General features: G+C 43.6%; 1 pseudogene; it reads left to right on the top strand.

Annotated features, from left to right (window-relative positions):
• Nucleotides 1-967: 967 nt before the first annotated feature.
• LOC138293958 (activity-dependent neuroprotector homeobox protein pseudogene) lies at nucleotides 968-26,613 on the top strand (annotated as a pseudogene).
• The last annotated feature ends 636 nt before the right edge of the window (nucleotides 26,614-27,249 follow it).

The raw sequence follows: 27,249 nt of genomic DNA, 5'->3' as shown, positions 1-27,249 counted from the left end.
GTCAGGTGTGTGTAGTTTGAATTGTCCAATGTGGTGTAGTTTTGTTAGTGTGTGTGTATTTTGAATGCGGCGGTGTGTACCGCCAATGGTTTACCGCGGATAAAAGACCGCCACTGTGATTTGTGGGTCCTGATGCTGTGGGCTTATTTCTGCTGGTGTAACGGAGTGGGTTTTGGTACCGCCAGTTTATCACTGATCTTTGGGCTGGCCGACTTGTGTGAGTGTCTGTATAGTGGCGGATTTCTCTGTGTGGGTCTTAATACCCGTATTGCTATACCCCAGCAGTCACAATATCTACTCGGCCATCGGCACTGCGGTCAGCAGCATTTACTGCCAGGGTTGTAATGAGGGCAATAGTGTAGTGAGCGTTAGAGTAGTGTAAATAAAAACAAAAACATACTCTACCTAACCCAAGTCTCTTAGAAAGGAAAGTAAGAGACCAAGGGCCAGATGTATCAAAGCTTTTTGCATTCGCAAACAGTGCGAATGCCCGTTTGCGAATGCAAAAAGCCATTTCAGAATGTATCAAAGGCATTCTGAAAGCAAATTTAAGGAATCACTAAAATAGCGATTCCTTAATATTGCAACCCTGTTTAGAGAGTCCCAAATTGCGACTCTCCAAATAAGAAATCGCAAATAAGGAATCCTTATTTGCGATTTCTAAAGCACATGTAAGAAGCAATCCCTTAATGCCAATTGGGCATTAAGGAATCGCTATTTACCACCAACTTGAACTTGGTGGTAACGATGTGCAAATTTTAAAAATGCTCCGGTGGAGACAAGCAGCAGCCAGACCAGTAGAGGCCATTGTGCGTCCTCCTGCCTGGTGGACGTGGCTGGCCGGAGCCCCCGCCGGTGCCTGGGAACCTTTTGGAGCCTTGGAAACTGCAACCACAGCCATAGGAGCACTGGCCCCTGCCCTGCAGCAGACGCCGAGGAGCACCGGCACCCACAGGTTTAAATTATTTTCCAGCTTCCAGTCAACAACCTTGGCAGTTTAAGGAAAGCCAGAAAAACTGTGAAAAAAATATTGAGTGACATTGGCTTGGAGTACTGTAAGGAACATATTGAGGATTTCAAATAATTTGAACCATATGACTTTTATGTGAAGAACACTGCATGGGATGATGTAGGATTGTGGGACCCCCCACTTACTAAAAATCAGGACTATCGGAAGAAACCTTTTTGCTGCAGTGCTTGTCCTTTTTCTACAAAGTTCTTTTCGGCATATAAAAGTCACTTCAGGAACGTTCACAATGATGACTTTGAAAATAACATACTGTTCAACTGTCCATACTGTACTCATAATGGGGCCAAAAAGACTTTGGAAATGCACATAAAAATATTTCATGCTCCAAACGCCGTTGCACAAAGTTTAGCCATCAGTAGTTTCAAAGAAAAAAATAAACAGGATATTCTTAAAGCTAAGCAGGCTGACAGCATAGAACAAGCAGTTTATTACTGTAAGAAGTGCACTTACCGAGATTCTCTGTATGAAGTAGTTAGAAAGCACATATACAGGGAACATTTTCAACATGTTGCAGTACCTTATGTTGCAAAGGCAGGCGAAAAGTCTCTGAATGGAGCAGTCTCTATAAATTCAAGTCCCAGAGAAGAAAGTAGTATTCACTGCAAGAGATGCCTTTTCATGCCGAAATCCTACAAAGCTTTAGTGTAGCATGTCATCGAAGACCATGAAATAATAGGATATCAAGTTACTGCAATGATAGGGCATACTAATGTTGTAGTTCCAAGATCAAAACCATTAATGATGATAGCCCCAAAAGCACAGGATAAAAAGCAATTAGGAATGCCTCAAAGAATTGGCCAAATGTCACCAATTTCTCCAATGTCTGCTGGAAATGTTCGAAATCTTCCATCCCAACAAATGGTGAATCGACTTAGCATACCAAAGCCTTCTTTGAATTCACCTGGAGTTAACATGATGTCAAATGTCCAACTCCAACAGAATAGCTACGCTGTCAAATCTGTACAGCAGACCTATGGTGGACATCAGATGAGATTGTCTATCGGTGGAAACATACCAAGATCTATTACTCCTCAATCTCAAACAATGAAACAGTTAATGCCTGGTGGCAATGGTAAGTCCTATACTCTTGGAAGAGATCAGCGATCTCCAGGGGCAGTTAGATACTCCCTCCCATCTACAAATTCACCTGGTGGCCTGCCAGCTCATTTGAAGCATGCGTCATTGACTTCACATCAGGCAGTAAGATCACTACTTCAGTCTGGCTCGAAGCCTACATCAGCAGCTGCAGGAGCAGCTGCAGCAGCAGCAAATCCCTCATCAACGCAGAAGTGGAAAATCTGTACTATCTGCAATGAGTTGTTTCCTGAAAATGTATACAGTGTACACTTTGAAAAGGAACACAAGGCTGAGAAAGTGCCTGCAGTAGCTAATTATATAATGAAAATACACAATTTCACTAGCAAGTGTCTGTACTGTAATCGGTATTTGCCGACCGATACCTTACTAAATCCATGGTCTTTCTTGCCCTTATTGCCGCTCAACATTCAATGATGTTGAAAAGATGGCAGCTCACATGAGAACGGCTCACCCAACTGAGGAAATGGGTTCAAAAACTGATTCAACTTTAACTTTCAACTTAACATTGCAGCAGGGTAGTGACACAAACATACATTTACTGGTAACCACATACAATCTGAGAGATGCTCCAGCTGAATCTGTAGCTTATCATGCTCAGAACACCCAAACTGTCCTTTCGAAGCTGCTACCCAAAGTTCCAGAAAAGGTGGATGTACCTGTGAAAAGTCCACCCCAGGCAGCTGTACCTTATAAAAAAGATGTGGGCAAAACACTTTGTCCTCTTTGTTTTTTAATCTTGAAGGGACCCATATCTGATGCTCTTGCACATCATTTAAGGGAGAGGCATCAATTAATCAAAACAGTTCATCCTGTTGAGAAAAAACGTACATACAAGTGTATACATTTCCTTGGTGTTTACACCAGTAACATGACCGCCTCAACAATAACCTTGCACCTTGTTCATTGCAGAGGTGTTGGAAAGACACAAAATGGGCAAGAAAAAGCTAATCCTCATGCTAGGATAAACTCAACTCCAACAACACCACCTGTGAAACGTCCAATTGACTATGTGGAAATGGCATTGATGAAAAGGCGGAAAGTTGATGATGAGACTGATACACCCGTCATCTTTGATGAAAAGCCAGAGGAACCAGTTGTTCATGCAATAGATCCCAAAGGTCATGAAGATGATTCCTATGAAGCAAGAAAAACATTTCTCACCAATCACTTTAATAAACAGCCTTATCCCAGTAGACGGGAAATTGAGAAATTAGCTGCAAGTTTCTGGATGTGGAAAAATGATATTGCCTCCCATTTTAGCAATAAAAGAAAGAAATTTGTTCGAGATTGTGAAAAGTACAAACCAGGGGTGCTACTTGGATTTAATATGAATGAACTGAACAAAGTTAAACATGAAATGGACTTTCGTGCTGAATCGATGTTTGAAAATCATGACGAAAATGGTACAAGGGTAAACGTTAGCAAAACGGTTGATAAAAAATTGAACTTGGATAACAATAAAGATGAACGCTCCTCAGCCAGTTGTGAAAATGTTGATGACGATCTTAATGAAAGCATTGATGATCATAATAGTAGTATTGAGAAGAGTCCAAACGAGGGGGTGGAGTCTTCTAAAGAGGAAACTGCATCTTTTAAACTGGGTCAGATGTCCTCAAAGGAGGACTTGGTGTTGTCTCGAAAAGAAAACCTTTTAGTGTCTCCAAGGGAGAACGTGGTATCTTCTCCAAGTGAGAAAGTGGGGTTACCTAATGAAAAGTTTGTCAATGAAAATATAGATTCACCAACTGATAACCAAATTACATCTCCAGCTGAAGTCTTCTTAAACTCTAACAGCTTATCTAAGGAGACACCAGAACAACATTCTGTGGACTGGCCAGAAAAGGCTGACCAAAAAGACAAAGCCTCCATTTATGAAGAGACTGAGGGGGTCATTCTGACCCTGGTGGCCGGTGACCGCCAGGGTCACCGACCACGGGAGCACCGCCAACAGGCTGGCGGTGCTCCCAAGGGCATTCTGACCGCGGCGGTTCAGCCGCGGTCAGAAAGGGTAAACCTGCGGTCTCCCGCCGGTTTACCGCTGCCCCATTGAATCCTCCATGGCGGCGGAGCGCGCTCCGCCGCCATGGGGATTCAGACACCCCCTACCGCCATCCTGTTCATGGCGGGAAACCCGCCATGAACAGGATGGCGGTAGGGGGTGCCGCGGGGCCCCTGGGGGCCCCTGCAGTGCCCATGCCAATGGCATGGGCACTGCAGGGGCCCCCGTAAGAGGGCCCCACAAAGTATTTCAGTGTCTGCTTTGCAGACACTGAAATACGCGACGGGTGCAACTGCACCCGTCGCACCCCTGCAACTACGCCGGCTCAATTCTGAGCCGGCGTCCTCGTTGCAGGGGCATTTCCGCTGGGCCGGCGGGCGCTCTTTTGGAGAGCGCCCGCCGGCCCAGCGGAAATGTTTGAATGGCCGCCGCGGTCTTTTGACCGCGGTGCGGTCATTTGTCGGCGGTACCCCCTGAGTTTGCTAACAAACCCCCAAAAAATCTGATGGCTCTGATAGTGATGGTGCTCAAGAAGATCCTAGTACGTCAGATGATGAAGTTTCACATTCTCCAAGCAGACCAGGGTCGCAGCAAGTATCTGCCGTTAAAGATACCTCTACTAGGGTAAAGCGAGAAACATGGACACATGATTCATCAATGAGCAAAAATGCCAATGATGACAAACCAACTGCTGAAGCAAATGCTTCTCTGTCTGAAAGTGAGGAGGAGCCATTAAAATGGAAAAAAAGCTAATTAAAAAAGGTAGAGTAATTTTGTTTTAAAAAGCAATCCCCTCCTTCTATTAATGCAACAGAAAAACGAAGAAAACTCATCAAATCAGCAAATGGAATGGCAAAACAGCACAATTGACAGCTAAGATGGAGAGCAATTTGAAAATATGACTGATGGTGTCGATGAACCAATGCTCAACAGTTTATCTGGGGTTGGGCTGAGTAGTCAACAAGTATAAGCTGTTTACACAAAAAAAATAGCTCTAAAATGTATTTTTCAGCAAGCCAGAAATTGCTACTGCCTCAGTGTTGTACCACTTAGCTTGTGGAAAATATGGCCACATTTGTGTTCCAGTCATTCATTTTAAACATGCAGTTCTTGGACTGAAGTTGCATGAGAGATGCTGTGAAGAGCACAGTAACAATGTGAAAGATGTTGTTGGCTCAAAGGAATTAGAGGTTCATTTTTTCTGTCATAATTTTTCACATAGCATACATTCTGTTGTCTCTTAAAACATCTTTATTCACTTGGTAGTTTAGGCCCTACAACTGAGCTACCAGTTTAACCTGTATAGTCAAATCAAAGAAGGAACACTGGCCTACGACCGAAGTCCAAGTTTCTCCCTTCAAGTAGTCAAATGACACCTGCAGGTTTAGCTTTTGAAATACCAGTTAGACACAAGATTGACAACTTGAGACTGACACCTACTGAGAAATTTCATAACATCAGTACCCAGGAACTGACTGCATTACAAGGTCTTACTTCGGATACCACGATAGTAATCAAACCAGCAGACAAGGGTGGTGCTATTGTGATAATGCCAACAACCATGTATAAAGATGAATGTCTTTGCCTTCTTGGGAACAGACAACACTACGAAAAACTAACCAAAGACCCCACCCCTGAAATCGAAGAAGAAATAGCCTTCTTGGTGTCAAAAGGATTGGACAATGAGTGGGATCACCAAACACGAGGCAGCGTTCTTGACTCAAGCAAATCCAAAAACACCGTATTTTAACATCCTTCCTAAAATACACAAATACAAGCACATGCCTCCCGGTAGACCCGTTGTCTCTGGGATAGGGTCTGTTTTAGAGCCTCTTTCACAATTTTGCGGCACATTCTTGCAACCCCTTGTCAAACGCATACCCACCTATCCTAAAGACACCAAAGATGTCCTCAATCTACTCAAAGGGATGCAGTTTGATAGAGACACAGAGCTTCTGATAACCTTGGATGTAGAGTCCCTGTACACCAATATACCCCAAGAGACAACCCTAGAGGTAATTAGTAAATTGCTTTACAACACCACATGGGAATCAATAACCCCTCCAGAGATTATACTAGACCTAGCCCACCTAGCACTAACTAGAAATTTCTTTGAATTTGACCACACCCATTACTTACAAGTACACAGGACATCAATGGGCAGTACATTTGCCCCAAGCCTGGCCTGTTTATTTATTGACTCGTTTGAAAGGCAATATGTGTTTCATAAAGACAGCCAATTCCAAGAACACATTAGACTATGGAAGCGGTATATTGATGATGTCCTCCTGATTTGGACAGGTACAAGAAAAGAAGCCTTATCATTTGTCGAATGGCTAAGTGCTCTGAACCCCTACTTGAGATTTACCACAACTATAGGTGGCACAGAGCTACCCTATCTAGATCTCCTCACATATGAGAAAAATGGTTTCCTGGTGACTGAAGTTTTTTTACAAACCTACAGGTCGGAACAATCTCTTCCAGTTCCAGAGCTTCCACCCATGTTCTCCGAGAGAGATCCTACCAGTAGGCCAATTCCTCTGACTGTGACAGAATTGTTCCGACATTACAGACTATGCAAAACACGCAAGTATAGAGGACCATACCATGAGACTTGTCCTCACCCTAAAAACATACGGACACTGGGTCGTCCCATTTGCTGTTATTAATTGTCCCCATCCCCTTTCCTCACCCCTTTTCTCCCCCCTCTTTTCCTATTAATGCTCCTTCGCTCGCTTCTTTTTTCCTTTGTTTCCATTATATTTTTTACCTATTATCTTTTTGGTCCCTCATGCCCCTTCCATCTGGCTCCCCTCTTTCCTCTGCCCTCCTTTTTCTTGTCCGCCCCCCACATTTCCTACCCTACTTTCCTTCCCTTCACCCCTTTCTCCCCCTTCTTCCCCTCTCCCTCCCTTTTATTTCTTATTTGAGTTCCTCCCTCCCTCTTCTTTTTTCCAGCTTTGTCCTGATTTTCTTTCTCTCTTTTCTTTTTCTTTTTCCCCTTCCCTCTCTTACTTCCCCCCTCTCTCCCCCTCACCCTGTCTTTTTCTTCCCCCCTGTTTTCCCCCTTCCCCTTTGACCCTTCTTCTCCCCCCACCCCCTTTTTTGAGCAGTCGAACTCATGGGATTACTGTCCTCTTGAAGCCCATTTGCAACGCGCGTCTGAGCTGGGGGACAGGAAGCCCGGGCTTAGGGGAATACTCTTGCCATGAGCCCGGGCGCTTCAATTAGGTAATTTGGACGCGCTTCACTGACGTGCAAGACACGTTACAGGCAGCATAGGCCCTGACGTCCTCAGTGCGTCAGAACCAACAAGCCTTATCTAGTGTTCCCGTGTCCCAGCCCATACGAGCAAGCGGCTGGGACGGGGAATCTACTAGGTTGCAGAGTGAGATACCGCCTTTGGAGTAATAAGTTGTCTCTCCCCACTGGGACCCATATTGTAGACACCCCCTGGAAGCTAGAGCAGGAATACGCTTGGGGACCACACAAGATAAGATTTATATTGTTTGTCATGTTTTATATGTCGTTTTGTTATATGACCCTGTAGCCTAACGGGCTGCCATTTCTTGTGTTTGTATTCTTGTTGGTAACCCTGGGTCACTCCCTGTTCTCTTCCATATTGATTAGTGGATATTGTGACATTTATTAGCTGTACCTCGTTTCTAGGCTCTAGACAAACTGTGTACTATTTATAGAGTGCAGTACTGTCACATATATTACTATCGTAATGCTACCCTTCTGACATTCCTCCCTGATCCGGAACTTCGTTCCTCCACAGAGTGTGCCTACAAGTGGCAGCTCCCCCCCTTTCCCAGACCTCAGGCAATTTCCTTTTCACCATAGGGTAAGAGACCCTGCCCTGTGTGTATTTCTTAGGGCTTTACCCTAAGCTGAGTACTGAATTTCATATAGTTTTGCATGGTTGTTTGTGTGACCCACAGCATGGTTTTTTCACACTAGTGTGTAGTGATTTGCAGTGAGTTTTCACATGCACCTTGTGCACCCCGTTTTCGTATTTCAATTTAATTCAATATTTTTCTCTTCATTAGACCTTCCTCAGTTAACTCGAACAGGTGGGCCCAGTGTGCATTTCAATGGATGTGCTCACTTTTTAGCTAAGCCAGCCACCCCTATATATAGGAGGGATCCTAGGCCCTGATGAATGCCCAGGCCAGTTTGGTTATAGGATAGGGCAGGAACATGTTGGCCATATAATTTTGGATGACATCTTGAACCATTATGTTCAAGATTGTCTCAAATTGTTTTAAATCTTACCAACAAACACCATTATTAAAGGATTAAATTAAACAGGTGATTTGCGAAGTAATTTTAGTATTTATTCCCCTTCCTTCAACTGGATCCCCACTTTATCCAGAAAGATACATTTCAGCACTCCCTCAGAGTTCTTTTAACCATGAGGTTAAGTCTGCCCAGGTGGTATCATCTTACCTGGGTGGGGTTAGATGGTCAAATGATGAAGCATGACACTGTAATGTGTATGAGACCACCTAGTCCGTAAGGGAAACTCCACCATCCTTCTCTGAACACTCGGCCATCACTACCACATTCCATGTCAACAATGAGATCACCAAGTCGGTGACCTACTTACCTGTGGAACGGGCCAGAGTAGCCCATTCTTAGCATTCCCCATACACGCTGTGGTATTGTTTCTTGTACAAGGGAGATTGTATGGGGTTGATACACTCCCAGAACTCTCTTTGTGTGTAATAGAAGCTCGTACCTCCACCAAAGTTGGACAGTTGGACGTCAGGACCGTCGGGACCACTTCAGTCCACCACCCGTGATCCATGCACTTCGTAAGGAGAGGGGACCCAAGCCTCCGGTCGTCACTGCAGAGGGGTGCCTGCTGAAGCAGCGAAGTAACTCCTTCACTTCAAGGGTGATTCCTTTATTCTTCTGGTGCAGGCTGAAGACAGGCAGTCCTCAGAGGATGCACAACCTGGAAACAGTTGCAGTTGCTGCCAGGAGCTGAAGATACAAAGTTTCAGAAGTCATCTTTGCTTCTTTGTTGCAGTTTGTAGAGTTTCTGGAGGGTCCAGATGCAATTTCTTCGGTAGTAGGTGAAGTAAAGGGTACAGAGAATTCCTGCTGGAGTCTTGCAATCTGAATCTGATGAAACACACAGAGGAGAGACCATAAATAGTCCTGAAAGGGGGATTGGTCATCTACACAGGTAAGCACCTATCAGGGAAGGGCTCTGACGTCACCTGCTGGCACTGGCCACTGAGATGCTCCCAGAGTGCCCCACTACCTCGGAATCCACAATGGCAAAGACTAGGGACACACTAGAGGAGCGCTGAGCACCACCCCTGGGGTAGTGATGGACAGGGGAGTGGTCACTCCCCTTTCCTTTGTCCAGTTTGTCGCCAGAGCAAGGACTGGGGGTCCCTGAACTGGTGTAGACTGGATTATGCAAGGAGGGCACCATCTGTGCCCTTCAAAGCATTTCTAGAGGCTCTGGAAGGCTACCCCTCCCATGCCTGTAACACCTATTTCTAAAAGGAGAGGGTGTAACACCCCTCTCCCAAAGGGAATGCCTTGTTCTGCCTTCCTGGGCTCGAGCTGCTTGAGCAACAGGAGGGCAGAAACCTGTCTATGAGGTGGCAACAGCTGCGGCTGCCTGGAAAACCTCAGAAGTCTGGGATGGTATTACTGAGGGTCCACTGTGAAGCCCCCAGAGTGCATGGAATTACACAACCAATGATAGAATCAGCATTGGGGTATGATTCCAAGATGTTAGACACCTTACATCTTAACACAACAGGAGAGATTGGGAAAGAGATTTGAGACCCCATACTGCCTCTCCTGAGCAGGATGGGGGTAGGTGGTCATATGATGAAGCGTGACACTTTATAGGGTGTGAGACCACCTAGTCCGTAAGGAGAAAATCCCCCTTAGTCCCTTGTTACGGACCCCAATCACTACCTCTCAGCGCACAAAGAAGTCCCGAAGTCTGGGATACACCGATGATATAGGGCAATCTAACAATATTTTGTCCCTACATGATACCCCATACTCTTTGTGTATTTTGAGACACCTTACATGGCCATATTTGGAGTTACCATTGTGAAGCTGGACATAGGTATTGACCTATGTCCAGTGCACGTGTAAAATGACGTCCTCACACTCACGAAGTCCGAGAAAATGGTTCTGGACCACGTGGGGGCACCTCTGCTAGTGGAGGGGTGCCCTCACACACAGGTACTTTGCACCTAGCCTTCAGGGTTGGAAGGCCCGAAACATAGGTGACGTATAAGTGACCTGGTGCAGTGAAAATGGCAGTGAAAGGGTGCATGCAGCATTTCACACAGACTGCAATTGCAGTCTTGTAGAAGGCTTTGCATGCCTCCCTAGAGGTGGCAAAAGTAATACTGCAGCCCATAGGGTTCCCCTGGAACCCCAACACCTTATAAGGGGTGACCAGTATACTAATTTGGGATGAAATACTGGGTTACCTGTATGCAGTGACAACATTTAGAACAGAGAACATAAGCACTGGGGTCCTGGTTAACATGCCAAAAAACAGGGTACTTTCCTACACTTACTATGCCCCAGGTTTGGCAAGGACACAGTATTGCTCATTCATCTATGCCCTCACCTGCATTATAGTGCACCCTGGCTTAAGGCTAGAAGGCCTGCCAGAGGGGTGGCTTACCTATATTGCATGCAGTGTGTAGTGGACAGGTCACACAGGCTGTGTGCCATGTCAGTTTTGCATTTTAGGATTGCACCAGGACACTCAGCCTGCAATGGCAGTGCTAGGTGCACTTGGAAGCATGGTCCCTGAGGATGGCACAAGCGGTGCTGCTGCCCTCAGGGGCCTACCGTTAGTACCCCATGCCCTGGGTACCTAAGTACCATTTACTAGGGACTTATAGTAGGAGCTAAAGGTGATGCCAATTGTGCCAATGCATCACAACTGTTTTGTGGAAGAGACCTGGCCTAGGAAACCTGGTTAGTAGGTGTCCTAAGCACTGACAACTTTAAAACCACATCAAATACCAGGCAGAAAGTGGGGGGCTAACCATGTCAAGAGAGTCACTTTCGCACACCCACCATATGCACAGTTTGATCTGGCCGTAGCAGTGACTCTGACTTTATAACTGGACCCTCTGATAAATCAAGTGGCCATCTCCCTCCTCCTTTTTTCACAACATTATTGGGGTTATGATGATACTGCTGTTGGGTAACTGCACTCATTCTGATTCTCTGACATTCAGCAAGTATCTGTTTTGTATAGGATGGGTGACATGTGTCCACACTGTGAAAGATTAATATTGCCATTAGTGTTGGTTGACAAAGAGATATTCTGCATAGCAAGGAAAGGGACATGAAATATATGTATACACACTTTCTGCCTCCATATATCTAGTATGATATTAATATCAACACAAGCAGGGTTTAGGTAGCCTATTTACATTTGTTAAATAAGATACCATAAGAACTTAACCTCAATGGAGCATTTTATTTCTAATACTCATGGCTATATTTTTACAAGTCTAAATTTGATTAATAATGCAAGGCATGTTTTTTGTGTGTTTCCTACAGGTGCAGCCCTGAATCATTTCCCTTAGTAACTTAGAGTGGAGGCAGTACACCTGTCAATTGCGGGTAAGAACTTGGAAGAGCGTTATTCACTTAACAAAATTCTAGGTGCAGAATTAAATGTATAGAAATAACATGTAGGCTTAAAAATTAGAGAGTAATGCATTTATTTTTCCTTTCTGTGCTATTTTAGCAGTTGAAAAAGCACAAAGCTGTGGGCTTTTAACGAATGCACCATCGGGCACATATTTTGCTTAATTTTTCATAGAATTAATACAGTGCTCAATTTGAAATCATAAAATCTACATCTTTATGAATAGGCTGAATAGAAAAAAGAGTATGGGAAAGAAAATGTGATCTGCAAAAACTGCATTACATTAACCATGAACTTTTCCCCCTCTTCTTTCTTATAATAGTAGGAAACATCATCCAGTAGATAGTTTAGTTGCTACTTTAGTACATGATAAAACAAATGTTTCATAGCTGCTTTGTTTAGACAGATTAGTCAATGGTAGCTATCTTGTTCTCATGAAGACATCAAACTCTGATTGGATGAACCAATGGCAGAGACAAGCAAAGAAGTTACAAATTATAAAATTGTATTATGCTCCTAGATTAGTGTGAGAAGCTTAGGTTCATTCAGCATTGATCTTACTGACATTCCACTGACAATCCATTCTGAAACTATGTGACTTCTCCCAGATGATCTCTGGGACTCTTCTCAGATTCACGTTGAACTGCTTTATATTTAAAACTTACATTCATTCTAAGGCTCTTTGCATTAAACCTATTTTGGTCTGAAAGGATACTGCTTATTTATGAACTCTTTATGAGTTCTTCTGATTGATTGATCATCTTTACTTTGCAGAACCGCCATCTCAAATAGACTAGGGAAATTAAATTGTATGGAACATGCTTTAAGCATTGCTCTGCTTAACACGGATTTGTTGTTCTGGAATGTTGATGTACACACAGGAAGCATAACTTTAACTGTGGTTAAGGGTTCCAATGCCCGTATGTATAAATTTGTGAGGGCATATATGGGTGTGAGATATTAACACTAAACAATGTGCAATGTTCTGACTATATGCTATTATTTTTCACACACACCTTTAGAGGTGGCTCTCCTTTTCTCTTTGGTGACCACCATTTGTATCAGTATCTTTATGAATTTACATTTTACTATTACATTTATAGCATTTTTAGCAGAGTTACTTGTTAAGGTCCTGAAGAATGGCCACTATACCTCTTTAAGGATAATGTGTAGGGCAGAAACATGCTGACCAATTCATACATTCAGGTCAGGGATGAGCTTCCTCCCTACTTTATCTTGCTGTGTTTAATCATGTCCCTAGCAGACAGAATAAAGCTGGTGAGTCTGACCAGGAATATTTCTACTTTTAGCACTTCTCCACTTTTTGCATTCTGTGCAGCTCACCCACATATTAGACTGTCATAGAGAAGGTTCAGCATCCTACTCTAAGAGATGCATACCAACGTCACAACAAGTTGTTGTGGGGTGTGGAGGAACTAAATTATGAAGCATGCCACCTCAGGGTGGGTGAGGTTTCTCGTCCCCTAGAAAGAGTTCTTTCTTTTACTGTCAGAAACATTGTCTTTCAGGATCGATTTAGAGTCTAGGTGCCAGACCCAGGTACACTCCATGGGAGTCTTTACCTGCTGGTCTTTAAATACTCCCTGTGCTTTTTGTGTTACTTATATTTCAGTGTTTCACACTGGCCATCCTCTTTTGGGCTCCATCCCAAATAGAAAAGACCCCTTGATCTGCTGTTAAAGTGGTGTTGTGTTTCTTGCACCACCCACCCGTGGTTTTCTGCAACAAGTAAAGTCAACCTCATCCTTTCGTGTTTGACAAAATGTCCTGCTAAAGCTGAGTAAGATTTTTGGTACGCTGATTATAGTTTTCAGTCTCACCTCTATAAAAATGGTTTCCAATGCCTGGAAACTCTTCTTTATAGACAAGCCCATATTCCCTCAGGGTCCGATTTTTATATCTCTGAGAAGACCGCAACATGTGGCTCCCTTTGCTTTTTTTCCTGACTATCAAAAATTGTGCATGGCTGAGTGCTTCAAGCAAAAAATGGCTGCTTTTCACTCTGCGTTGAACTTTCAGCTTCAGATCTCTTTCAGGAAGCCTTGTTGCTCCCCATGCCATAGCTTGTTAGCTGTTCTGGATCATAACAGTTGACATGGACAATATTTCCAAGTTTGGTGCACAATCAGCTGAGAGTGCAATGATTGAGGATTAAGAATTTGAAAGCAGTGAGAGGTGGTGGTCAGGTAAAAAGAGAAGGAACACCCACGTGACTGATGAGATGGACAATAGAATGCCATTCATTTATTAATGCTCATTTGATTTATCTAAAACTTAATCTGCATGGCTTCCAGGGTGCTCAACACACTGAAGTACAGCATAGACATAAAGTTACATACAACTTAGCTATGCAGAGACATCTGTATACTAGAGATGTTTCATAACTAGATTGTAAAGAAACAACAAAATGATTGTACTTTTGAATACTGAATATAAGAAATCTTTTGCAGAATATTGCGGGACAAAATATTGAAAGGTAAGTGCACAGAGAGAAATAAAGATTTACTATTCTTACCTCCAGATCTATGTATCTTGAAAAAATGTATGTCTGTATGTAGAGTCTGGTATAAAAATCCAATACGTACTTGCCTATCTTTGGCTCGATATTCAAAGGACATGCAGGAAATATAGGGGTTTTGACCCCTTCTATCTAGTCACATATCGTATTGCAGTATCTAGCCAAACCTCAATGTTATAAATAGGGCTGAACAAAATTGCGACTTTCTTTGGAAATTTAGTGAAAATGTTATTTACTTGCATGTACCTTGAGTTTGAGGGCATATTTTGAGTTGAATAGTCATGCAAGATACGAGGTTGCTAGTATGTCTCCAGTATGGCAAAGAGCAGAGCACTGGGTGTGCGATTTATTCATGTGCTTTATTTGCTTTCAATTGTGATTGGTAACTTGTTTGAGTGATGTAGACAAGTTGACTATTTACCTTTTCTCCTGATTTGGAATTTTATGAAGAATATATGCACAGGAGTATGCCTACACGTTATGCATAGAGGGCCTGACTTTGAACTTGGCGAAAGAAATACTCCGTCACAAACGTGACGAATATTAGGGTCTCCGTATAACTATCCCCACAGGATAAATGGGATTGTAATGTGGTGGACGGGATATCAGTCACTTTTATGATGGAGTATCCCATCCACCAAGTTCTAAATGAGGCCCTGAATCATAAAGAATGTGACTGTAATTTTACATTTTGGGTGGGTGCATTTTGAGGCATGCTTCTATGCTCTCCTAATTTGCATGTTTGCAACGGGGAGGCAGATAAATGTACTCTTCAGCACAAGCACCCACTATTTCGTTATTAAATGTTTTAAGTTAAAAACAAACACTCAGTAGTAGACATACTACTAGACATGTTGTGGTGGGGTGTGAATTGGGGCTCCATTTTCACACTACACTAAAGGCAATAAAGGCAATATAAAACAAAACATTTTTTAGTTCCAAGGGAGACCAAAAAGGCATACATTTTGGCTGAAGTTTTGACAGTATTTGATTTATTATTCCCTCTCATATCTTTGTCTAAATAGAGAGCAGGTGCATGTATTAATGGGGTAATTGGAGCTTCCCCAGTGGAATCGGTACCAGCACAATGACATTAATACATTTTACTGGTAGATTCTCCTACAGACTTACCGTTTCTTTCAGATATGGGAATCTTTTCCTTGATCACTAAGGCCCATATTTATACTTTTTTAGAGCCGGATTTTCGTAGCTTTTTGACGCAAAAGCGGCGCAAACTTACAAAATACAATTGTAAGTTCTAAATCATGCCCTATGAGTATTTGTATTTTTTTCCATCCAGCCAATGTGTCAGGTTGCGTTAGGCTGTTCATGAAGAGTAAAGTGTCATGCTGTTGCATTATTGAATGTACTGTGATATGATATCAAAGATTTTTCATAAGGCGGCACAATCAGTGAAAAACCATACAATGCTTTTAATGTGTTTTGAAATAATCCTGATCATCTGATCCGATAATATTTACAAAGACTGTGTTTAAATGTTGTGTTTGATCCTCGTTAGAAAGAAAAAAACAAAAAAATGTATATTTAAAATGGACATTTGTATCCATTGCTAGAAGGCTGCTCTGCGATTTGATAGTGCCATTTTCACCCCAGTTGCATTATTCTTCTATTAGAACAGGCTTTAAACCACGATTTTAAAATCGAATTTTTACGCTTGGTATAGAAATTTTATACAGACTTGCCTATCCTAGACTCGGTAGTCAAAAGCCACACATGCAATACAGGGATATGACCCCTGCTGGTTAGTTACACCCACAGTTCACAGTTAATGTGCCAATAAAAGTATTCACATAATTAACTATTCTGTAATTATCTGTACAAAACATTAATGTTCTTGTAAACCCCTTCACAATGTAATGCTATCTTTTAAATGCAATAATGCAATTAGTAAGACCCATTTGGCTGAGCCCAATTAGTTCAGATTATGGTTGTGTTTATTGAGATTTTCAGATGTATTAGTGCCTTTTAGCCATTGCAGACAGCTAATTTATCAGTCGGATCTATGCTGCTTTCAGGCAGGGCAGCAGCAGTTCAATGACTCTCTGAAAGCTCAGTATATCTGGCAGTGTTCGTTTCTTGCTAGTAGTTGAAATGACTCCAACATTCGAACTGTTATTTGTTAAAATAATACATTTAGGGGCATATTTATACTCTGTGTGCGCCGGATTTGCGTCATTTTTTTTTACGCAAATCCGGTGCAAACTTCACTCCATATTTATACTTTGGCGCTAGACCCGTCTAGCGCCAAATTTATAGAGTTTGAGTCATTTTTCTACTGTGTAAACCTACCTTGCGTTAATGAGATGCAAGGTAGGCGTTCCAGGGCAAAAATGACTCTAAGGCCTTTGCGCCTTATTTATACTCCCGTGCAAAAATGATGCACAGGAGGGGGAGGGCCTTGGAAAATGACTCTAAACCAGTTTAGAGTAATTTTTTAACGCCTGGGTCAGGGCAGGCATTAAGGGACCTGTGGGCTCATTTCCATGGTCTCTGACTATTGAAGCAGTCCACAGGTGCCCTTCCCTGCCCCCAGGGACACCCCCTGACACCCTTGCCCACCTCTGGAGGACACCCATGGATGGGGGGACCCATCTACGGTAAGTAGAGGTAAGTATTTTGTTTTTATTTTTTAAAGTGGCATGAGGAGCCTAACTTGGGCCCCCCTACATGCCATTGTGCCCAATGGCCATGCCCAGGGGACAGAAGTCCCCTGGGCATGGCCATTGGGCAGGGGGGCATGACTCCTGTCTTTGCTAAGACAGGAGTCATTTCCATGGGGGTTGTGAGTCAAAAAATGACGCTAGTCAGGTTGAGTCAATATTTTTCTTTGACGCACAACCCCCATTCTTCCCTCTGCCTCCGCTGCCCGGTTAGAGTAATTTATTTTGACGCTAACCAGCCGCAGCGCCGGCTAACATCATTCCATAAATAAGGTGCCCGGCTGGCACGTTGGAATGGCGTTAACAGGCAGTAAACTTTTGGACGCAAATCTGCGCTAGTGCTGATGTGCGTCAAAAAGTATAAATATGGGCCTTAGTGCACTGTTTCGGCAGAATTATTCCACCAAAAGTGGAACGTTCAAAATTTAGGAGGTACCCACAGCTCACAGTAGAATTCCGCCATTGCTAAGCCACGTCGTGTGCAAACTGTTTCACCTAGGATCACCACCTCACTTCAGGTCATTACAAACACTGTCCCCAGTTTGGAAATTTTCATCCACACATAATTTTTTCATATGTTTTAGTCTAATTAGTTGATAGTTTTGGAGATGTTCCTTTGGCATCTACAAGGTAGAGGATAAAGTTCTAGTTCTCCAAGACTACAACTCAACGAATAGATTGTTATCACATGAAAGGCAAGGGCTTAAAACAGTATGTAATGATCTGAATGGAGTTGGGTACACTAGTTTCACCCATCCTGATTGACCCACATTACTTGAGACCCCAGATTGCCCAAACTTTCACTTTTGGAAGGGGGGTAGCTACCCACTGTGTCCAAATGTTTGGACTCCTGAGAGTGCATAACAAAAAAGTTTTATTTTTCCAGATGGCAGAAGTTGTCCTCGGTTGAGATAACCCCTTCTACACAAGCCACAGAAAAAGATAACTGGTGCAGTATTATAGATTCCACAGTAAGTCAGGTTTTCTCAAACAAGTTGGTCTGGACTTTACTGAAAATTGATCACGCAAGGTTTTCCCTAGTGTGGAAACCAAGGGTAATGTGGGGTAAATTTACAAAACAGAGGCTCATTGGAATATTGAGCAACTCTTAGTAAAACTCATTAGAGGAAGGAGCTCACTTTCAATTGCATCGCAAGTAGAAATGGGCAAAAATGTTAATACTTGAGCAACTTCTCACAAAATTCTCACATTTCACATTGTATAGACTTTGTGAAAGTTTTGCCCTCATAGCAATTTTGCCATTTTGCAAATTGTTCACATTCGAGAGACTGTTTTGAGTAGAAAATGTATTGTGGGAAGTGTAAAACTGATGTCTGCTGCAGCCAAGAGATGTTTCCTACTTGTCTCTAGTGGGTATAATGACTTTTGTAAGTTATGTTATGTGTATTTGTAAAGGGCACTGTCACCCGTACGTGTATCCTAGCATTGAAAAGCCAGATCCTCTGCTCTTGCGGAATTCAAGAAGAGAGGAGGATGCTCTAATGTGGAGTAGGAGGTCATTCCACACTTTAGGAGGGTTGTATGTGAATGCCCGACCTCCTGATCTGGTTCTGTGTATACATAGGATATGTGTGAGAATGAGTCCTGTGGAGCGTAAGTGTTTGGTGTGGTTGGTGGAATGAGGTGAGACTGTTCAGGTAGGTGGGTGCTTTGGATGTGAGTGTGTGAGGAGTTTTAAATTAGTGCGTTTGTATATCGGGAGCCTGTGGAGCTCCCTGACGTGAGGTGAGTTCTGTGTGGAAGTTTGAGGATGACACTGCCTGCCGAGTTCTGGATGGTTTGTAGTCTTCTGGTGAGTTGGTGAACCCAGCGTTTAGGGTGTTCCCGTAGTCCAACTTACTGGTGAGTAGGGCATGAGTGACAGTATTTCTAGTGTTGCTTGGGAGCCATTTGAAGATCTTCCTCAATATCTTCAGGGTGTGAAAACAAGATGCAGTGACACTTTGCCTTGTGCAGTTATGTCTAATTTGCAGGAGGTGCATGTGAATGCTCCTTCCAAGTTGTGTGGTGTGGCAGCAGTGGTGGCCTGAGGTTAAGAGAAAGGAGGAGCTTGGCAGGGTAGTGGTAGGTAAGTGAGCGATCAGGGTTCCTGGTGCCAGGCACAGTCCTGGCACAGATAGGCTTGCACAGAGAGCAATGGGCAGTATACCAGTGACATCACTTCCTGTGCTAATGGGTAATGGGGAATCCAGTGATGTCACTTCCTGTGCAAATGGAGGATGTGAAGTGCAGTGACATCACTTTCTGTGCAGATGGATGATAAGAAATTAAGCATTCTTGCTTGGTTTCGTCTTTTGGAGATGGTTTTGGCCAAACACATGAAATGTCACTTTCTGTGCAGATGGATGATGAGAAATCCAGTGCTGTCACTTACTGTGCAGATGGATGATAGGGAGTGTGGTGATATCACTTCCTGTGCAGCTGGAACAAGGGAAATGTGCTGAGGTATACCCTTGCATTAAGTTTTCATTCAAGATACTACCCAAGCACATTTCATGCAATACACACAATTTTACATATGAATATTTCATGAGCAATTTTTTGAAATGTCACCTGTACCTAGGAGCAGGTCAGTGCCTCTCAAAGGCACACTGGACGCAGGGAAGTTAGTCAGGTGTGAGGTACCGCTGCTTTAGGCATTCATTTTTCTGAGATTAATAAAACTACCTCAAATATGTGACTCTCCAACAGCCATAAAGCCAAAAAACTTTTCCGAGCACAGGACTGTCAGAATCTCCTCATTTCATCCTGGATTCCTCTCTATCGATGACCTGCAAAGTCAACACCGTCGCTTCGTCATGCTCCCACACTCTCCGACTCATATGGAAGATTTTCAAATGGATTCTCCCCGACACAAGGAAGACAGCCACCTACACAGTCATCCCTAACAAACTGGACTACGGCAACACACTCTGTGCCATCATCACCAAGAAACTTCAATCAAGACTACAAAGAGTCCAGAATGCAGCCGCCAGACTCATCCTGGACATCCCCCGACACAGCCGCATCTCCTCCCACCTCAGAGATCTACACTGGCTCCCAGTCAACAAGCGCATCACATACAAACTCCTGATCCTCACCTTCAAGGCACTGCATAACATAAGACCAGCATACCTCAACCACCGCCTCACCTTCTACGTACTCAGTAGACGTCTCCGTTCCTCTCAGTTTGCCCTTGCAACTGTCCCCAAGATCCGGAAAAGTACAGCAGGAGGGAGATCCTAATCCTACCTAGCAGCCCAGACATGGAACGCCCTACCTCTCAAGCTCAGGCAGGCCGCATCACTGAAGCAGTTCAGGAAAGACCTGAAGACCTGGCTCTTCGACTGAGCATCATGCTCACATACAGCACCTTGAGACCCTATGGGTGATTAGCCGAGATCTACAAATCCTTGATTGATTGATTGAAATTCTTTCCTATCTCTACTTACATGCCGTAATGAAAATTTCCTAGCTAACAAGAAGGAAAGTTTCAATTCTTTTAGGGACACAGAGGTGAGGATTATGCATTTCTTTCTCTGCTTTATTATTCAGAGCAGCTTTCAAAGAACGTATAAGTAAAAAAGAAAAACAACAAGACTACATATACTTGGAACCATAGATGGATGAGTTTCCATAACATCCTTTGTCCAATCTTGTAACAGCACGATGTATATTAGTGTGCGATGTCCCTTCATGTTCCTTTTCTTCACTGGAAGAAGTTAACCTTAAATGTCTGCCCTGTTAACATTTTTGGTTGTTACCTGAGAGATAGAAAGGTAGCTCCCATTATCCAATTCTTGTTACAAACAACTTACATAAACCTACTAGACCCTTTTCATTATTCGTAATCATAGATATTCTGCCATGTGAGGAAAACACATCAACACAGGAGTAACAGTATATTGATTTCTATTGCACATGAACCTAAAGATAAACAGTAGAACAGTCTGAGATGCACATGAATCTCCAGATAAACAGGAGAATGGTCTCTTAAGCATAGAAACATTTCTAAAAGAAATACTTTTTTGTTTACAAAGTAACATGTGGAGGGCAGGAGATCACTCTCTGATGCCTCTAGGTGAGATCATCCTTGCCTCTGTGTCCTTAATAGAAATGAAACCATCCTTCTTGTTAGTTGGGACATTTTTTATTGTATGTCAGGACCGGAGATGCGGATTATGCATGTTTAAAGTTTACTTACTACCAGGGCGGCGGCATCCGAGATCGGTTTGAAAGAGAACTTTTTAAATGTCGACCTTGATGACCAGTCAGCAGTGTTCATAATGTCTTCCAGCCTTCCGTCTACCTGAATGGCTTTAGACACCATGGCACCTCTTGTGGAGTGAGCTCCAAACCTTTGAACATCAACACCAGCCTACCCACCTGGCAATGGAAGGTAAGAATACCACCTTAAAAGGTTTCTTTAGAGCAATCAGCAATTGTCTATCACCTGCTGGTCTGATATCACTTGATTTAGCCTCGTATGCTTCAATGCATTACACTACACACAGCTTAGAATTTTCAGTAAAAGCAGGATAAGATACTAACCTGCTATTTGTCTTTGTTCTACTGGAGATCGTAAATGTAGCCCCATCAGGAGGCAATACCTTAACTGAGATATCTAGGGCTCTCACACCTGACACTCTTTTACATGAAATGAGGCACAAGGTGGCTACTTTTGCCGAAAGCTCCTCCCTGGAAAGATATTGGTTATCCTGCCAACTGGCAATAAGTCACAGAACCATGCTGACATCCCATAGGCAGGAGTATCTTGGCTCTGGCAGTTTACTGAGCCTAATCCCTTTAATTTGTTTACAGAACCAAAGGTTCTCTTAAACCAGCACATTGTCTATGGTGTCATGTCCGGCTGAGACGGCAGACCTGAGGGAGTTCACTGCGCGATATGCCCACCAGTTCTGCCAAGAAGTTTAAGACATGAGTAACTTCCACCCCCAAAGGATCCAAATGTCTCCCCAAAGACCAATGTTGCCATTCTCTCCAAGCCAAGCTCTGTCTCTTGGTGGTACCTGTGGCTCATGCCTGCTGAATACATTTCATAGCCTCCTTTGAAAGGTGGTTGTCCTTCCAGTGTCACCAGAAATCCTACATGCCATGAGTGTGAGGTGACCTTGCAGAAACATTGGGTGCAGGAATCCTCGAGGGTCTCGGAGGATCCAAGGGAAGAAGAGCAGTTCTACTGGAAGGTCCGAAGATAGTTCCATCAGAGTAAGAAACCATGCCTGGCACGTCCAAATCAGCATCACTAAAACCAGCAATGCTATCTGTCGTCTTAGCTGAGCCACAGCTGTGGGAATCATCATGAACTGTGGAAAGTTATATTGTGACAATAGGCAAATCAGTCTGGATGAGAAGAGGTCCAGATAACACGGGCCCCTTCTGTCTAAGAGGGTCAGAAAGATCTTGTGATCCAGCTGCCAGTCGCTACTGTCCGTGAACGCTACTGTTTTCCGTATGCCCAGTAGGTACTCCCAGGTTTACAAAATCTGTTTCTGCAGGCAGTAACACCAAAAATCCTTTGCAAGATCCAACAGGATCATCAAGCCTGTGACACCAAGCCGGTTTACATACAGTACTGCTGAGTCATTGTCTATCTGCAACAGTATACAACAGGCTATCTTGTCCTTGGTGAGGAACTTGATTCCGAAGGATAATGCCAGGAGTTCCAAACACTTGATATGGAGTTTCAGCTCCTCCACTGACTATCTGCCCCCCCAAGGATACCTCTCCACATCAGATTACCCAGACTTGCCAGTTGGCATCCGACTCTATGATCATGTATGGCGTTGTTCCGAAGATCGCTCTGCCATTCCAGGCTTCTATGTGGTCGATCCACCACTGGAGTTCCATCTTTGCTTTGGCTGAAAGAGAGATCACTTCTGAGTAAGTAAGTCCTCTCCCAAGGTTACTCACCTTCAGCCTCTGAAGGACTCGGTAGTGCAGTGGCCCCAGGAAGATGACCTGGATTGATGACAACAGGAGTCCCATGTCCTGTCCATTTGTCAAAGAAAGATTCTGTTCTGTCTCAGGATATTTCTGAGTTCCTTCTTATTTTGGACACCTTCGAGGTCGGAGGGTCAGGGATGCTTCGACTGAGTCGTGGACAAATCCCAAGAAGGTCATCTGTTGGGCCCCAATCAGTTCGGATTTCCAATTTTTGACTACAAAGCATAGCACTTGGAGGAGCGCAATAGTCATGTTCAGATTGAGAATGAGTTCTGATCAAGATTGATCCATTAGAAGCAGGTCATCTAGATAGATGATTATCCTTACTCCCTTCGTGTGAAGGATTTCCACCATGGGTTGTAGTAGTTTGGTGAAGCACCACAGAGCCGTTGAGAGATCCAAAGGGAGTGCTTGAAACGCGTAGAACTAATTCTGCCAGGCGAATTGGAAAAATCTACAATGAGGTGGATAAATGGGCACCGAGACGTAGCCAGCCTTGATGTCTAATCTGACCATTCAGTCCCCTGTCAGAATCGTATCCCATAGAAGATGGATGCGCTCCATCTTGAAGTGGAGATACACCAGCCACTCATTGAACTTCTTCAAATTGATGACTGGTGTGAGCCTTTGTCTTTTCTACAAGAAATAAGTTGTTCAAGAACCCATATGTGTGTAGCACTGACATACAAATTGCTCCTTTTGACAGTAATTCTGCTACTTCTGAAAATATCCGATTTGTTTCTTCAGTCGAAAAGACCGGAGATACTTGGCGTACCACCTGAAAGGGAGATCTGTAGAACTCTATATGGTGGCCCCGGTCTGTTGAAGTCCCTATTGGTTCACAGTAATCTTCTCCCAATTGAGAGCATACAACAGGTGTCTCACCCTAGATTTAGAAGGGAAGAAAGAATATTGCTGACCATATGTCCTCCTGGCACATTTGCACCTCCTATGCCAGTTCGTTTTCTCTTTCCCCGGCATGGGCCACTGTCTGGGAAGAAGGGTCCTTGTCAACCATTGTTCCAGTCGCTATGTCTCTTGAACTGGCCTTTAGGGGGGCCTTGTTGGTACAATCGGCTGAAGGAGTGGCCCCTGCCCTGACAGGCCCCTGCAAAAATCTTCCTGGGGAAGATCTTCTTAATAGAAGATTGTGCCTTGACAAGGGCAGAATTTTCCCAACTCCTTGACAAAGGGTTAGCAGAGTAGATTTCCTTGAGCTAAGGCCCCTGCTTCTGAAGTTGCGAGTTCCCCCAGATTGAAGTTGATCTTCATAAGGTGAAATCTCCTACTCTCGTCGGCCAACGCGCAGTTTGCGTTTCCAAGTAGGCAGATGGCCATCTGTGCTTAGCCTGCTACTATTTCTGTGGATGTAAGAACTCCCAAGTGTTTGGATTGTTCTGCCATTTCAATATTCTTTGTGAGAGGTCTCACAAGGTCCAGAAGTTTGTCCTGGCATGCTCTCCAGGAACGTTTGGTGCCCTTCTTAGGGTCCCTCATGTATTTGCTAAACAAAGTACACATTTTTGTGTCAATCACTGCCGTAGTCACTACCTTGCTGCTTATCTACGGTGTAGGGCACTCCACTCTGACGCATGCCATAACCTCCTTCTCCAAATTCGGACACATCTTGTTTGCCAATCACTCAGCTGCTTTAAGGTCCTGGTATATACCATCTGGTTTGAACATGTCGGAATGCCCCGAATCCCCATCCAGGGAGTCAGAGGCTGTGGATCCCTAGGTGCCATGGTCTGCCGGAGTCTCTGTCCTTAATGAAGGAGATGCCCCCCTCAGATTCACCCTCCCCTTTATAGGGAGCCCTGGTGTCAGAGTCTGAATGTGGTGCAACTAGGTCACTGTTTTCTCTGAGTTCGTCTTTCTCCCAGGAGGGTGCATGTTTCAACGTGTGTACACTCTTACAGAAGGTCTCCCATAGTTCTTTGAAACCTTCCAGGTGCCCCAAATCACACTTAGAGGCCTTCTTTCTCCCAGAAGTAAGTCTGCGTGGTCCTGTGCTTAAGGAAGTAGGATTGCTAAAAACCCTTGGAATGCGCTAGGCCAATTTATCCACCTTGTCCTGGAGAGGGGCTAGTTCTCTAGAGATCACCTGGGACAGCACTTTGTCCACCCCTGCAGGAAGGCACTGGGGTGGCCATTCTTCTTCAGCCTCCTGAAAGGAGGAATATGCATGGTCCCTAGAGGATTCAATTCAGTGTGAGGGTGAGAACACAACTTTAAATAGATATATGCCCAAATGTAATACTGCACAGCCAAATATGCCAAGCATCAACAGGTGGTGTAACCAGCCATCCAGCCTTAAGAAAATCAGGGGAAACAGACTACGTTGCGGTGTCTTGGAGTGACGGTTAGCAGGAGAATCCTTAGGGAATCCGAGAGGGGAGAACCTCAGCAAGGCTTTCCCAGCGCAAGTACGAGGTGGTGAGAGTGCTATCAAGCTGTTCTGACAGGCCTCTACCTGCCTGACAGATCCTCAGTTGTTGTGGAACAGAGCCTTCTACTGGACCCATGCGGAACTGTGGACAGCGCTGAGCTCTAAGCCTACTGCTCAGCAGTAAATACACATTACAGAAACAATACTCAGTTCAACAACAATATGAGCGTGGCAGCAATGTAATCAATAAAATCGCAACACAGATTATTAGAACGTTAAATAAGAGTAATTGACAAGGCAGTGACTTAACTGATGAGCAGTGAAGAAAGTGGAACAGGAAGGGACATCACACAATAATATACATCGGGCTGTTATATGCTTGTTGTCATGGACAGTCATCCCCTTATCATTCATGGGATATTCAGTCTTGTTGTTTTTCTTTTTTACTTATACATTGTTTGAAGCCTGCTGCGATTAATACAGTGGGGAAAGAAATGCATAATCCACACTTCTGGTCCTGACATAGAATTCCATCTGGCTTTTCTATGTTCTTCTTACAGTGGAAAAAATCTGAGTCAGTTTCTATTTTTGAATTTTTTCCTTGTCTCAGCATTTGTCTTTTGGTTTTCCCTAACATTGTTCCTTGTTTTCCCTTCTGTCTAGGAAAGACCGAGTGGACCCTACACAGGCTGCCGAGGGGCCAATAGGTAAGTATATGATTCCATTGGGTTCTTGTTTACCAGCCTCCTCACAGGACCATAGGTATGTTGAGATTTAGACCTGACCTGTACTCTGAGTTTCAAGGATAGAGGGTAAGCCAGACTTCTCATACTTCAGTAAAAGATCTTGATGAGGAAAGAAGTGTTGAAGTGGTTGGCGCAGTGCAGATCAAGGAAGAGAAAAACTGCAAAGATACCAGTGATGTTTAGTTTAGATGTTGATAGCTTGTCCAATGTAAAGTGGGCAAAGCATGTCCAGTGCATAATATCACATGCAGTTAGGTAACAGTGGGACACTATGCAAAAAGGTGTCTGAGCAAGAAGAAATCTGTTGAATTAGTTAATGTCATAGATGATAGACCTTACTCAACAATGTCTGTTGACCTAATTGAAAGTGAACTTCAGGATGGTGTGCTGTTGGTTCAAGAGCATGCTGTGGTGAAAGAGTATGTGGATCCATATGTGGACACTGGAGTTTGTGATAAGATGTTGCATTTGTTGCTGATTCAGGAGAGAGAATCACCATGATAACCAAATAATAGTTTCAGGAGACATGATGTGAGGAAAACTTGAACCACTGAAAAGAGCTCCAGTATCTTATGAAAGAAAGATAATTGGGTAACTGGGGTTCTTTGGAGATGTTATTATATTCAGAGGTAAGCAGATTACAGGGAAGGTAAATGTAACAGTTAAGGGCTTGAATATCCTTGGATGGTGTCATCAGGGATTGCTTGGTATGGTGTTAAAGCCTGGAACTAAAGTACTAGTTGTACAAGATTGTGGGGCTTTTGAAGGTGTTCTTATTAGGTTTGACATTGTGTTTGCTGATCTTCTGAGGCAGATTTCAGTTTTAAACACAAAATCAAAATCAAGGTGGTGCTAGCCCAATTAAACAAAAAATAAAAAGAGGGTGCCTCTGAGCATAAGAAACGATCTAGAGGAACATTTGAAGATGTTATGCAAACTAGGTATTATTGAGCCTACAAAGTACTCACTTCGGCTGTTGCTCCTAGTGTCTTGCAGATGTTCTTGGGAACTGAGAGTCTGTGTTGACCTCAGAAGTGTTAATTGTGAGATTTGGGTGGATTCACATCCATTTCCCAAATTCAATGAGATTTTAGATATGTTGAGTGGTGTTAGTCCTTGCATCCTCGGTGTGGATCT

Source organism: Pleurodeles waltl, chromosome 4_2 (assembly GCF_031143425.1).
Source record: "Pleurodeles waltl isolate 20211129_DDA chromosome 4_2, aPleWal1.hap1.20221129, whole genome shotgun sequence".
Classification (NCBI taxonomy): Eukaryota; Metazoa; Chordata; class Amphibia; order Caudata; family Salamandridae; genus Pleurodeles; species Pleurodeles waltl.
The sequence above is the reverse complement of the archived record's forward strand: the minus strand, read 5'-3'. Positions and strand labels throughout refer to the sequence as shown.